This window comes from Myxine glutinosa, chromosome 1 (genome assembly GCF_964187855.1).
Source record: "Myxine glutinosa chromosome 1, kmMyxGlut1.1, whole genome shotgun sequence".
Lineage (NCBI taxonomy): Eukaryota > Metazoa > Chordata > Myxini > Myxiniformes > Myxinidae > Myxine > Myxine glutinosa.
The window spans coordinates 169,231,235-169,245,363 of NC_136261.1; the positions used below are offsets into that span (position 1 = coordinate 169,231,235).

Genomic DNA, 14,129 nt, shown 5'->3' on the forward strand with positions numbered 1-14,129 from the left:
AGGTGGAAGGCAAGGCGATAATGGGGGTGGGGCGGGACAGCGCACGTGGACAGAGGCGCACCCTTGGCTCTAATAGGTGGTATTGCCCCCTTTGACAGAAACAACCTCAAGTAGGCGTTTCTTATAACTGTCTTCCAGTCTCTGACATCGACTGGGAGAAATTTTTGCCCACTCCATGCAGAATTCTTTCAGCTGTGCGATGTTTGAGGGGTTTCTTGCATGCACAGCTTGTTTCAAATCCCCTCACAACATCTCAATGGGATTTAGATCCAGGCTTTGACTTGGCCATTCCAGAACCCTCCATTTCTTTCTTTTCAGCCATTCCTTGGTGGATTTACTGGTATGTTTCGGGTCATTGTCATGTCGCAAGGTCCACCATCGGTTGAGCTTCAACTTTCCGACAGATGGCCTCACATTATCCTCAAGCACGCTCTGGTACAATGAATTCATCGTGAGCTGCCCAGGCCCTGATGCAGCAAAGCTGCCCCAAACCATAATATTTCCACCACCATGCTTTACAGTTGGTATCAGGTTCTTGTGGTCAAATGCTGTCTTTGGTTTTTGCCAAACATGTCTTCTGGTACTGTGGCCAAATAGCTCTACCTTTGACTCATCTGTCCAGAGCACATTGTTCCAGAAGTGCTGGTCTTTGCCTAGGTGTTCATTGGCAAACTTTAGTCTTGCCCTGATGTTCTTTCTGGACAGCAAAGGTTTCCTCCTGGCACACCTCCCATGTAGATCAAATTTGTGCAGCCTCTTTCTAATGGTAGACTCGTGCACTTTGACATAAACACTGGCAAGAGCTACCTGTAGGTCCCGTGATGACATTCGGGGTTTCTTAGAGACTTCTTTCAGCATCTTGCGGTCTGCTCTCGGGCTGAACTTGCTGGGGCGGCCTGGCCTGAACAAGTTGGCAGTTGTTTGGAATCTTCTCCACTTGTAGATGATCTTCCGGACAGTCGAATGATTGATTTCAAATTGTTTGGAGATCTTTTTAAATCCCTTCCCAGACTCGTCGGCATCTATAACCTTCTTTCTGAAGGCCTCGGAGAGCTCTTTTGATCTAGGCATGGTGAGGCCGCACACTTCAACAACAAGGAGCAAACCAAACTAAATGTCTGAGGTTTAAATAAGACAGGTTCCTCCAAGATCCTCTCTAACGATGTTCTAATCATTTGCACCTGAGCTGGTGCACCTGATTCTAATTTTAGGTATTTGAATTAGTGATAAATGTAGGGGTGTACTTACTTTTTCCACATGCGAAATTTGCATTTATGTTTATTTAAAATTATACAATGGACTACAAAATGTAAATGTTTCATGATATTTGTTATATTATATCACCTTTATCTGTCAATATTGTTGAAATGAAGATCAAATAGCTGTATGTTGAAATATGTTGAAAAAGTCAAAACTTTATATGGGATGTACTTACTTTTTCACGTGACTGTATGTCCACTCTATACTTATTGGTTGGACAACTGGCCGGGACTCAGCCAACAATTGTAACCTGAAAGAAAATCACACGTCCGCCATTTGAAAAGCCTAAGTCATCTTCAGAAAGGTCATATTCGCAATTGTGATACCCTCCCTATAAGTTTTCTTTTCATTGTAAAACAAATTTAGTAATTTAAAAGGATCAACAAATATTGATAGGTTGGAGCTGATCGGTGTCATGTGCTTGTGAAGATTGCCTTGTGAAAGCGTCAGCACATGTATATCTCAGGCTTTAGGCTTCAGACCTCTGGTGTCATTCTATGGCCCAGTGCAATTGGAATTATCCAAGCTCTGTAACCACGATGTATTATATAATGTATATATGCACACTAGCAGGGCTACCCAGCGTTGCCTTGCTGGGTGAGCTTTCTCCGGCAGTGGTTTGGGGATGTGTTGGACATTAAAGAACGATGGAGTTATTGGCTTCATTGTGGTTTCCTTTTGCCTGCAGGCCGGCGGCAGCACTTCCTGACTCCACATCCCAATATACTGTTACAGTTCCGGGGTTGGGGGTTATCACTAGAGGTTGCCTCGGACCTACACTCCGACCACCGGTCACGGATAACTCCACGGTCCGGCGGGATGCCGAGCAACCGTGGCCGCTGATTTGAACTGCAGAGCCTCGCAGGGTTGTCGCTCCTTGGTTACGCGTCACCTTACCATTGGCACAGCAACCTTAATTAGGGGTCATGCTCTCAATAACCAACCGTCTATTTATTTTGTGCAGTCGAGCGAACCATGGATGACTTTTGGTTAATTCCAGAGCCAATCATTGGGGGGAAATGTCCTGTCTAAACAAACTTGCACACTATTTCGGACAAATGGAGGAAAGGAGAGTGAGCAGGTCGGAAAGCAGGTCGGTTTAACAGTTCAAAAGCACGTACATTTATTTAACATGCACAATAAGGTTTATTCAATCAGCAATGGGAGGTGTTTATGAAAGCAATCATGATCATGTATTTATTATGGGTGCACATAAATCACAATAAAAAGGCACAATTAAAAGATACAGGAGGAAGCAGACTATCTTAGTGCTCATGGAGCGCACTTGCACATTCTTACCTACCTAGGGCTGAACAACATTTGATAGGCGGCATCAATCATCCGGGACAGTAGGTTTCGAAAGGAGTTGATTCGAGGCAGAGCGGAGCATGGTTACGGCTTCTGGCTCATCTTGGACAGACAGTAATGCAGGACAGGAATGGCTTCAGCTCTCCTGGGCCATGAATTGCTACAGCTCTCATGGCCCAGGAATGGCCACAGCTCTCCTGGGACAGGAATGGCTTCAGCTCTCCTAAGCCAGGAAGGCAATGCAGAGGTACTGGCAGTCCCTCACAGCTTTGCAGCAAGCTCGTGCAGACTATCGTGCAAGCTCCCTCTTGGTGGTTCTTGCAGTCCGAACAGGCAGATATGAACACAGGCTTGGCCAAAGACTCGTGGTAAGAAGAGCCCAATGGACAAGAGCGAGATGAATCAATAGTCCCGGCTCATGGGACAAGTCGGCACAGAGTCGAGACGAGGGGAAACCACTCCTGGCAGACAATTTACTCTGTGCGAGACAAGTAGAGAGCCTTTATGAAAGATTTGAGAGCAGTTTGTCGACGAGAGCGCTTGGTGGATGGGAGCGTTTTATGGACAAGATTGCTAAGTGAAATGTACTTTTGAAAAGTCCAAGAGTGCTTTGTGTCCAACGGAACGGGTGCCGAGCGCCCTCGTGACTGACAGGACGGGTGCAGAGCGCCCTCGTGTCTGGTGGGACGGGTGCAGAGCCCTCTCGTGTCCAATGGGCACGAGCTCCAGCTTCAGCTCAAGCATACGCACCAGCAGCAGCGAGCGCTCGTTGCACACGGAACTTGTGGAGTGGAGTGGATTGGAGTGTGGAGCAGCGAGCATGAAGCCCAAGCTTCAAGCTCACTAGCTATCTACTTTCTATATATATTCTGATCGCTTGTCGGTCATGATTTTTACCACCGCTGAGAGCGGGACGCCACAGCTCCTGTCATCTGGTCGTCTCCTGGCCATGTCACCTTGTCATTTGCCAGAGCGTTGGAGGATATGGCCTGCTAGTAAACCACTTCACCTCCCCCATACTCCCCCCCCCCCCCCCTTATCCCATCCCCCTGGTGAGTAGCTGTTGAGGTTAACAAAACAAAGACTGTCAAATGCAGAATCTTGCCATTGCATAAATAGAGACCAATGTGAAAGCCAACTGTTTTTGAAAGGGAAGAGGAACAAGGCACAGAAGTTTCTAATTCTGTGCATTTTGTTAAAGATTGATACAAAGGAAGGAAAAAGTGTTTCTGTTTTAAATAAACTCGTAATAGGCATCCACAACCATCCTTGACCATGTTGTGGAATGTCGGCTGAGACCCTCCCTTTTTGTTTTTTCTTTCCTTGTGCCCTCACCTTTATTCGCTTTTAAAATTGTTTTCTTCGAGCCACTTGAGCGATTGACACAACAATTTCAACATAGGGATAAGAGCATGGAGAAATTTTTACCAATGTTTCATGACGATTTTAGGGAATCTAAATCAATGGAAAATGTGGCAGAAAAATTAGGTTTCTGCAGGCATAGGTTGCAGGGTGTTTCACGTATCGGGAACAAATGGCTTTGGCCTCACTTCGTTCCGCCTCGGTCGAATTACCAGAAGGCTTTCAAAATAACAAGACATTCTCAGCGAATTGATGTCATAAAGAAATTGGGACTGCCTCGATTAGAAAGCCACTTGATTACAAATGTTGTTTTTTTTTTTCCATGAAATCGTGACTAATGGATAAGTGAGGCAAAGCAGGGGTAAAAGGAAATGCACAGACATTGGTACAGTAAGGCAACTAGTTGGGGACTGGATGAACAGAAAAGAGGCAGGGGAGGAAACACAGCAACAAACCTGAATTGAGGCCACAAGAGCACTTGGCCCAATGAAGGACACAAACGCAGCACAAAGCAGTGTGCGAAGGCACACAAAATACACATACAAACAACCCAATGAATGAAAACTGCAAACAAGACTTTCAGAACAGATGTCCTTTGTTGAATAAAACCGCCTCTCAGAGCAGAGAAGACTGCATCTGTTCACGAAGAAACCCAGAACTATTGGAATACATGTGCTGTAGTAAGAAAAATACACCATAAAATCGTAGTTAAGAAAGGAGTTTAAGACCATGTCTTGTACTTTCACCATATTCAGTGTGTGTATCAGTCAGTCCCTATATCCTGATCAATCGGGTAATTCCAGCTCAGAGTGCTGTTAGGGTTGATAGAGTATAGCAACTGACCTTTTGATCTCGTGAAGATCTTCTTTCCATCCTGCCGTTTCAAACCTGAGATTTTCAATTTTCTTGTGGAGAGGGCTACCATTTTGATTTTCACAATGATTTTGATCAAGGATTGTCCAAACACCATTCTAATCGATTTAGAATACCAAAATCAGTACGAAGAGACCCAAAGATTATCTTTCTCGCCTTATTGGTTCAAAAGTTACACCATGTTTTAAAATGTATAAGTGGCCATCTCAAAATCGGCCATTTTGGTAGAGCGGCCATTTTTTAAATTATAGCGCCCATCTCAAAATCGTCAATTTTGGTATAGCGCCATCTCAAAATCGTGCATTTTGGTATAGCGGACATTTTTTTATTACATTGGCCATCTCAAAATCGTCCATTTTGGTATAGCGCCATCTCAAAATCGTCCATTTTGGATATAAAAACATGGTTGACAGATTTTGGCAAAGAATGACAATACCAAATGCCAGAGCATAAATTAGTCTATGTTGTGAATACTTGATTAGGGAAGTGCAAGAAAATCACCAGCATAAACATGATCAACTTCAGATATTCTTTCAATACATTTATGAGAATAGAGATAGTAGATTATCTTCTAACAATGGTAACCAAGCTAAACAGCTGTAAACACTGTGGCAGGGCATTAAATGAGAAGAAAATGATAATCATGGTATTCAGTAAATCCTTCTGTGTAAAATTAATGACGAACAACTGGTTTAGGATACAGACTACAAATACCTAAGTGGCTTGATAACAGAAGACGGCGTGTGAATCGGCATGATTAGAAGAAGGATCGGTCAAGCCAAATATATATTTTAGGTGATTTAAGCGATCATAAGAATTAATGTAAACTTTGTCACCAAAAATTGGCTGTCTTTGTCACGTTTTCGTTTTTATGCCTCCGCTGACTAACTCGCTGGGAGCCATTATATTTTCGGGCTGTCCGTCCGTCTGTGATAGGTTTTCATTGCCGTGATAACTTAAGAATAGCTGAAGGGATCCAAGTCAAACTTGGTGCAACTATGTATGATGATGTAAAGATGAACTGATTAGATTATGGGGGTCACAAGGTCAAGGTCGAGATCCCGTTATGTAAGATTCCGTTAAGGTAGGCATATTGGTTCCACCCTTTAATGAAAAGAAAGTAGGCAAGTTCTTTTTACCCTTTGAGAAAGTGGCTCAAATGTTAAAATGTCCTTTGGGGTCATGGACTATGTTAGTACGAAGTGTTCTGGTGGGTAAAGCTCAAGATATCCATTCGGCTTTACCGATTGACCAATGTGCAGATTATGAGACAGTTAAGAAAGCCATTCTCAAAGCCTATGAATTGGTCCCTGAAGCTTACCGACAAAAATTCAGGAATGCCAGGAAGAGGGAGAGTGAGACCCATGTGGAGTTTGCCAGAGAGAAGGAAACTATGTTTGACAGGTGGTGTGACTCGAAAGAGATTGGGAAAAACTTTAACCGTTTACGACTTGATTTTGGTGGAAGAATTTAAACAGTGTCCACGTGGACATTAAAGTTCATTTGGATGAGAGAAAAGTACCGTAGTTGTATGAGGCAGCAACAGTGGCAGATGACTATGCCTTGACACACAGGATGGGGTTTCACAAACCTAACTTCCCACCTAGAGTTAGCCAGGGGAGTTACATTAAATCGGGTTTGGAGAGCAAATTTTCATGGAGGTGGCCCAGAGAGGAGTATCGGGAAAAATCCAGCACCTCAAATTTTAGTGATCAAAAGACTTGACTGTCCAAGGCAGACCGACCTTCCAGGGGGCCCGATGCAGACCACGGGATTTTCCTCCGGGCCGACCTGCGCTTTTTGCAAGAAACCTGGGCATTTGATGTCCCAATGTTACGCCCTGAAAAGGAAAAATCAGGATCAGAGTCAGGCAAGTGCAACTCCGAATGCGTTGGCCAATGCGAGAAATCGTCCTTGGAGGACTGCCTTGTGAAGGTTACCATGCCAAAGTTACGGCATCACAGAACGACCTTGTCCAAGAGGGTTACAAACCCTCTTTGTGGCACTGGATGGTACATATGGCACATCTGGTATATATGGCACTGGATATGTACGTATGTCTATATGTATGTATGTATGTAAATGTGTATATATATGTATGTATATGTGTATATATATGGTATGTATATATATGTATGTATATATAATTATATATATATGTATGTATATATTGTTACGGACACGGTTAGGATGTTATTTACCGAGCGGTGGTATTGCCGCGACCTAACAGTTCCCCCGATTCTTCCCCAACTCACCCGATTCCACCCAAACGTTGACCAAATCGCGCTATGCTAAATCAATGATGGAAAGGACACAACGACTGGGATAGATGAAACGACGCAAGGGGTACAGTTCTCAAGACCTCCGGAGGAGGATATAATTACAGTGGTGGAGAAAAGGGGTAGATTACAAGGTAGTGAGGTAAAGACACAGAAGAGATAGGCACTTAATTACAGTCTTATCTTAGCCCAGACAGACCACAGACAAACGGAACAAGGCTGACTTACACAGGGATTGATGGCAGGAAGGGACAGGTAGTCGATAGCACAAGGTGCACCTTGGCTCGGGGACAGGATAAAGCACGGTCCAGTCCAGAAGATGCGGGGAGGCCTCACAGCGCTCGGAGGGTACGTCTTGCTTGCTCCAAGCTCAGCGCGCATCTGACGTCACCTCACTCTTCCTGCGCATGCTCAGCGGGGAGTGACACGCCCTCGGCTGGTTGGCTCCGCCCCAGATGGGACCGGTCCGCCGCTTCCATTGGGTGCGGGGGTTACCGGGCTCCGCCCTTGACGAGGAGCTGACAGGGAGCCCCTATTTGGTAACCCCGTCGAGCACATGTTCGATGGCGGCTCGTTGGGAAGGCCTCGTGCCCTCCCAACACCCCCTACCAACCAAGCCGGAGTGAGGACGCGCACTCCCTGTCCACGCCGCCGCCGTTGCTGTTGTTGTTGTTGTTGTTGTTGTTGTTGTTGTTGCTGAACCGTGAGGAAGAGCTGCGGGGAGGTATTGGGAGGTCCTAAACTTCCTAACGGTGCCATACAATCACATTCTGGTGCAACGAAGGGTCAGAATTAATGGAAACGAGTCCTTAACTGACATAGACTAAGAATAACTAGCAAGATGTCCTATAGTTGTCTTACATGAGATGCGGTGAACCTGGGCACGACATTTAATGGGGGAAATAGGGGGAGGTCGGGTCTACAGAGTGTTGTTTACAGAAAATGGGACTAGGGAATGGGGGTTGGGGATAGTTGGGAAGTATTGAGGAAATAGGGGAATATTTACAAGGGGATATGGGTGGATGCAAATCCCATATCCGCAACAATATATATATATGTATGTATATATATATAATGTGAGCTTTAAAAGAAACAAAAACCACATTTGACATTTCGAAGCAAATAAATTGATCCTTGAAAGTGATGTAAACTGATATCAAACTCAATTCACGGACAGTACTGTGTTCAGTACATGGACAGTACGTGGACAGTACGGACAGAACGTGGACAGTGGACGTGGAGTACGTGGACAGTACGTGGGACAGGCCCACGGACGTGGCAACCCCCACGAGCATTCAGGAGAGCACGTACACGTCGAGGCATGCTGTTCACGAGATTTGCCCAGGTTTGGACAGGAATCGCTTGCCATGCAGTGACAATAGCCTGCTGCAATTCACGCACAGAGGTAGGCTGCTGGTCCAAGTTGTCGATGTGACGCGTTAATTCTGCCCACAAGTTCTCTATCGTATTCATATCCGGGGACATGGCAGGCCTCTCCATATGCTCTACACCACGGTCAGCAAGAAAGTGTTGGATCATGCGAGCACGATGAGGCCGTGCATTGTCATCTTGGAAGACAAAGTTTCCCTGAAAGGCTGCACGAGCAAATGGAAGCAATGTTTCTTCCAGAATGACCCTGTACTTGAACTGGTTCAGGTTTCTATTCAGAACAACCAGGTCAGTTTTGCCCCCTGCATGAAAAGCAGCCCAAACGGTCACCCCACCACCTCCAGCTTGGACTCTTGGCACTATACAATCTTTGTTGTAGGCTTCATGCACTTGTCTGCGCACTCGGACGCGGCCATCTTGACGATAGACCAGAAATCTAGACTCGTCACTGATGATCACGTGATTCCAGTGTCCTGGCTGCCATTGACGGTGCTCTCTGGCCCACTGCAATCGGTGCTGACGGTGTTGTCTGGTCAGGCGTGGCTTTCTCAGGGGATGCCTGGCACGATAGCCTGCTTGAACTAGTCGTTGGTTGACTAGCCTTCTGGATACAGGCACATTTGTCAGTTGCTGCCACTCAGCCCAAAGCCGATTAGCTGACTTGGTACGGCCATTGCGGACTAGCCGGTGTAGCTGGCAATCATCCCTCCTTGTGGTTCTGCGGGGACGTCCTGCCCTCGGTATTGGAGTAGGGACACCACTCTGAGCATTTCGTTTCAGGATCTTTGACACCTGACCTTGAGTGATGCCATACTGCCGAGCAATAGCACGCTGTTTCATGCCGGAATTTCATAAAGCCACCACTCCATGACAAACAGCATTGTCGAGTTGACGGACCATCTCCAGAGGAAGCGTCAATAACTTTTGGAGATGTGCAGCAGTTGTTTTCCACTAATACAGAACGCAACAACCCTTGTATACCCGGCTGTGAAGCCAATCGTCAAATGTATCTGTCCTTACATTTTGCCACGCCACCTGTGATATAATCCTGTTATTGACTTCTTGCTGCTACAGACAATCAGTGACATGGTTCTTTTAACAAATAAATCACCAAAGTTTAAAAGAAACTCACCAGATTGATATACTGAGTTAAGTTATATTTATATATACTAGGGCATGCCCGTACTATATATATATCTAAAATTATATCACCCCCCTCGATTTACATGAAATGGTTTGGTCCATTCGCAAAGCCAAAGCGAACGGCTTGCGAGTACGGTGACAATCCCCCCCCTCTATTTACATGAAATGGTTTGGTCCAAAGCGAACGGCTTGCGAGTACGGTGACAATCCCCCCCCTCTATTTACATGAAATGGTTTGGTCCAAAGCGAACGGCTTGCGAGTACGGTGACAATCCCCCCCCCTCTATTTACATGAAATGGTTTGGTCCAAAGCGAACGGCTTGCGGAGTTTGGTAAAGAAATCGCCATAGCTCGGTAACTACTTGTCCGATTAATATTAATCGGTAACTACTTGGTTACCGATTCGGTAACTACACAGTAGCTCGGTAACTACTTGTCCGACAATTTTTGCCAACTGCTCCATGTAGAATTCTTTCACCTGTGCGATGATTGAGGGGTTTATTGCATCCACAGCTCGTTTGAAATCCCCCCACAACATTTCGATGGGATTTAGATCCGGGCTTTGACTTGGCCATTCCAGAACCCTCCATTTCTTTCTTTTCAGCCATTCCTTAGTGGATTTACTGGTATGTCATTGTCATGGTCATTGGTTGGTCATAACATGGTTGGTGTGACATGAAATTGACAATGTCATGGTCATTGTCATGTTGCAAGGTCCACCTTCGGTTGAGCTTCAACTTTCCAACAGATGGCCTCACATTATCCTCAAGTACCCTCTGGTACAATGAAGAATTCATAGTGGATTCTATGATGGTGAGCTGCCCCAAACCATAATATTTCCACCAGCATGCTTTGCAGTTGGTATCAGGTTCTTGTGGTCAAATGCTGTCTTTGATTTTCGCCAAACATGTCTTCTGGTACTGTGGCCAAATAGCTCTACCTTTGGCTCATCTGTCCAGAGCACATTGTTCCAGAAGTGATGGTCTTTGCCTAGGTGTTCATTGGCAAACTTTAGTCTTGCCCTGATGTTCTTTCTGGACAGCAAAGGTTTCCTACTGGCACACGTATTTTGAATTTTGAATTATTTTGTATTTTGAATTTTGAATTATGTGGTGGTGAGGTATTTTGAATTATGGTATTTTGAATTATGTGGGTATTTTGAATTATGTGGTGGTGAGGTGTTTTTAATTTTGTGGCTGTGAGGTGTTTTTAATAATTTAGTGGTGGTAAGGTTTTTTTTTTTTTTTTTTTTTTTTTTTGTATACAAGATCGAGGCTCGTGAAAGAGCTAACATTAATCAAACAAAAAGACAAACCGACACACAAAACACAAAAAACAAGGGGAGCGGCAGACAAGATGGGGAGAGAGGGGGAAGGACACAAAAGAGAGGGGGAAGAGGGGGAAGGACACAAACACAACATTTGAGAGCAGGGACATCGGGAGGACTTGGGGGGAGGTGGGAGAGGATTAAAACATATGAACACTGCAAGGACTCTGGGGTGAATTACCGGGGGTAGAAAAGATCAAGGTTTTCGATGGGGGACGATAAGAGATGGTGGTGAACAGCTGTTTTAAAGACCTGGAGGGAGGAGTGGGATTGAAGGGAGTGGGGGAGTTTGTTCCAGAGGCGGGAGAAAAGGGGAATGAAAGAGTGAAGGTGAGCAGAGAGCCTAGACTTTGGCAGTTTAACCATAAGAGGGTTGCAGGCAGATCTTGTGCGACCTGAAGGAATATTGGGGGGACAGAGCACGGAGAGAGCTGGGGGAGCAAGGCCGGAGAGGAGTCGGTAGAAGACAGAAAGACCACCAACCTGCCTGCGGTGAGTGAGTGAAAGGCCCTCGGCGTTGACTACATCGCAGGAGATTCCAATGATTCTGAAAGCTTTGGCCTCAACAGCGTGAAGCCGAGCAAGGTGTGAGGCAGGAGCACCAGCCCAGAGGGGGGAACAGTATTCCATTGAGCTGCGGATGAAAGCCTTGTATGTGGTGAGGAGCTCAGGTGTGCCAAGAAAGGACTTCGCACGACGGAGGATGCCCAGTCGGCGACTGGCTTTTGAGGCCAGCTTGGAAATGTGGTTTTCCCAAGAAAGATCATGGCAGATAGTGAGACCCAAAAGCTTGAGCGACAGAACTTCTTGGAGAGGATTGTTGAGAAAGTAGATGGGAGGGTTGTCCAGTCGGTCCTTTCGGAGAGACATTGTAAGAGTGTGAGATTTGTCAGGATTGAAAGACATGTTCCACTTGTTTGACCAGTCTGTGATTTTGTCCAGGTCTGCAGAGAGTGAGGAGGCTGCAGACTGCCGATCTGAGGGATGAGGAATGGAGCGACAGAGAGTAGAGTCGTCAGCAAAGAGATAGAGAGGATTTTCAAGAGAGTCAGAGAGATCATTGATGAAGACCAGAAAAAGCACAGGGCCCAGAACACTACCTTGGGGAACTCCAGCCTGAACAGGAAGAGGAGATGAGAGAAACCCATTCAGGGCCACACGTTGACTACGACCAGAGAGGAAGTCCGCCAGCCATGCGTGGAGATTTCCATGGATACCAAAAGAGGAGAGTTTGGTGAGCAGAGCAGGGTGCCAGACCGTATCGAAGGCACGTGAAATGTCAAGGGAGACGGCTCTAATTTCCTGTTTGGCGTTGAGGACCTGCATCCATTGTTGAGAAAGCAGAAGCAGCATGTCCAGAGTAGAGTGACCAGGTCTGAAACCAAATTGATGATCAGAGATCAAGCCATTGGAGAAGAGGAAAGATTTAATATCTGAAGCAATGATGGATTCCATGACTTTGCTGATAATTGGGAGAAGGCTGATTGGTCTGTAGTTGCTGGGATCTGTTTTTGCACCTGTTTTTGTGCAAAGCGGTGATGTTGGCTGATTTCCAAGCAGATGGCAGATGACCTTGAGCAAAAGAGAGGGTGAAGAGAACAGAAAGAGGGAGTGAAAGAGCAGAAGAACATGATTTTAGGACCCGTGGGCTGATGCCGTCAGGACCAGTTGCAGAATCAGAGTCGAGGGTTGACAGAAACTTTTCCACCTTGTCAGGAGGAAAGGACACAGAGTCCAGGAGCAGCTGGGTACGACTGGGTACGGTGGGTACAGAGAGGGATGGGTTTGGGACACAAGATTTAGAGGCAAACACAGAGTTGAGGCATTCAGCTTTTTCACGTGCGGAGTCAGCCGTTAAGCCGTTTGAGGTGAGGGAGGGGATGGAGGGGGAACAAACACCAGAAACAGATTTGACCAGACGCCACCAGGATTTGGAAGAGGGAGACAGATAAGAGAGTTCGGTCTTGAGAATGGTGAGATATTGTTTCCTGGCTCTCCTGAGGGAGGACACACACTTGTTTCGGGCTTTGTGAAAGGAAATGAGATTTCCTTCCGTTGGATTTGCTTTCCAGGAGACGAAAGCAAGTTGTTTCAGGGCAACAGCCTCACCACAAGATTCCGTGTACCATGGACGGGAGGAAGGGTATGACAACTGAAGGCGAGATGGTATAAATCTGTGCATGAGAGAGAGCAATTTACTTTGAAAGAATTCCCAGGATGAGTTGATGTCAGAGGCGGTAGAGATGGGAGACCAGTCCAGATGATTGATGGCTGCTTGAAGACCGTGCCAGTTGGCCTGAGTGAAATGCCAGACTCGTCGACGCTGAGGAGGCTCTCTGAGAATGGTCAGAGATGTCCACTTTGACAAGCACATGATCAGATGAGCCGATTGGAGCAGAAGACCTGAAGGTGTTTTTAATTTCGTGTTTTGTGGCTGAGGTGTTTGAATTTCGTGGTGGTGAGGTGTTTTTAATAATTTCGTGGTGGTAAGGTGTTTTTAATTTCGTGTTTTGTGGCTGAGGTGTTTGAATTTCGTGGTGGTGAGGTGTTTTTAATTTCGTGTTTCGTGGCTGTGAGGTGTTTTTAATTTCGTGTTTTGTGGCTGTGAGATGTTTTCAATTTCGTGTTTTGTGGCTGTGAGGTGTTCTTTAATTTCGTGTTTTGTGGCTGTGAAGTGTTTTTAATTTTGTGTTTCGTGGTGGTGAGGTGTTTTTAATTTCGTGTTTTGTGGCTGTGAGGTGTTTTTAATTTCGCGTTTCGTGGCTGAGGTGTTTTTAATTTCGTGTTTCGTGGCTGTGAGGTGTTTTTAATTACGTGTTTCGTGGCTGTGAGGTGTTTTTAATTTCGTGTTTCATGGCTGTGAGGTGTTTTTAGTTTCATGGCTGTGAAGTGTTTTTATTTACGTGTTTCGTGGCTGAGGTGTTTTTAATTTCGTGTTTCGTGGCTGTGACGTATTTTTAATTTCATGTTTCGTGGCTGTGCGGTGTTTTTAATTTCGTGGCTGTGAGGTGTTTTTAGTTTCGTGGTGGTGAGGTGTTTTTAATTTCGTGTTTCGTGGCTGTGAGGTGTTTTAAATTTCGTGTTTCGTGGCTGTGAGGTGTTTTAAATTTTGTGTTTCGTGGCTGTGAGGTGTTCTTTAATTTCGTGTTACGTGGCTGTGAGGTGTTTTGAATTTCGTATTTCGTTGC

The 14,129-nt window shown here is 45.6% G+C and overlaps 1 protein-coding gene across 7 annotated transcripts in view; it reads left to right on the plus strand.

The window, feature by feature from the left end:
* Window positions 1-14,129, plus strand: part of LSM12 (LSM12 homolog) — a 259,554-nt gene that overhangs the window by 33,314 nt on the left and 212,111 nt on the right. The gene's annotated exons all lie outside the window — the stretch shown is intronic.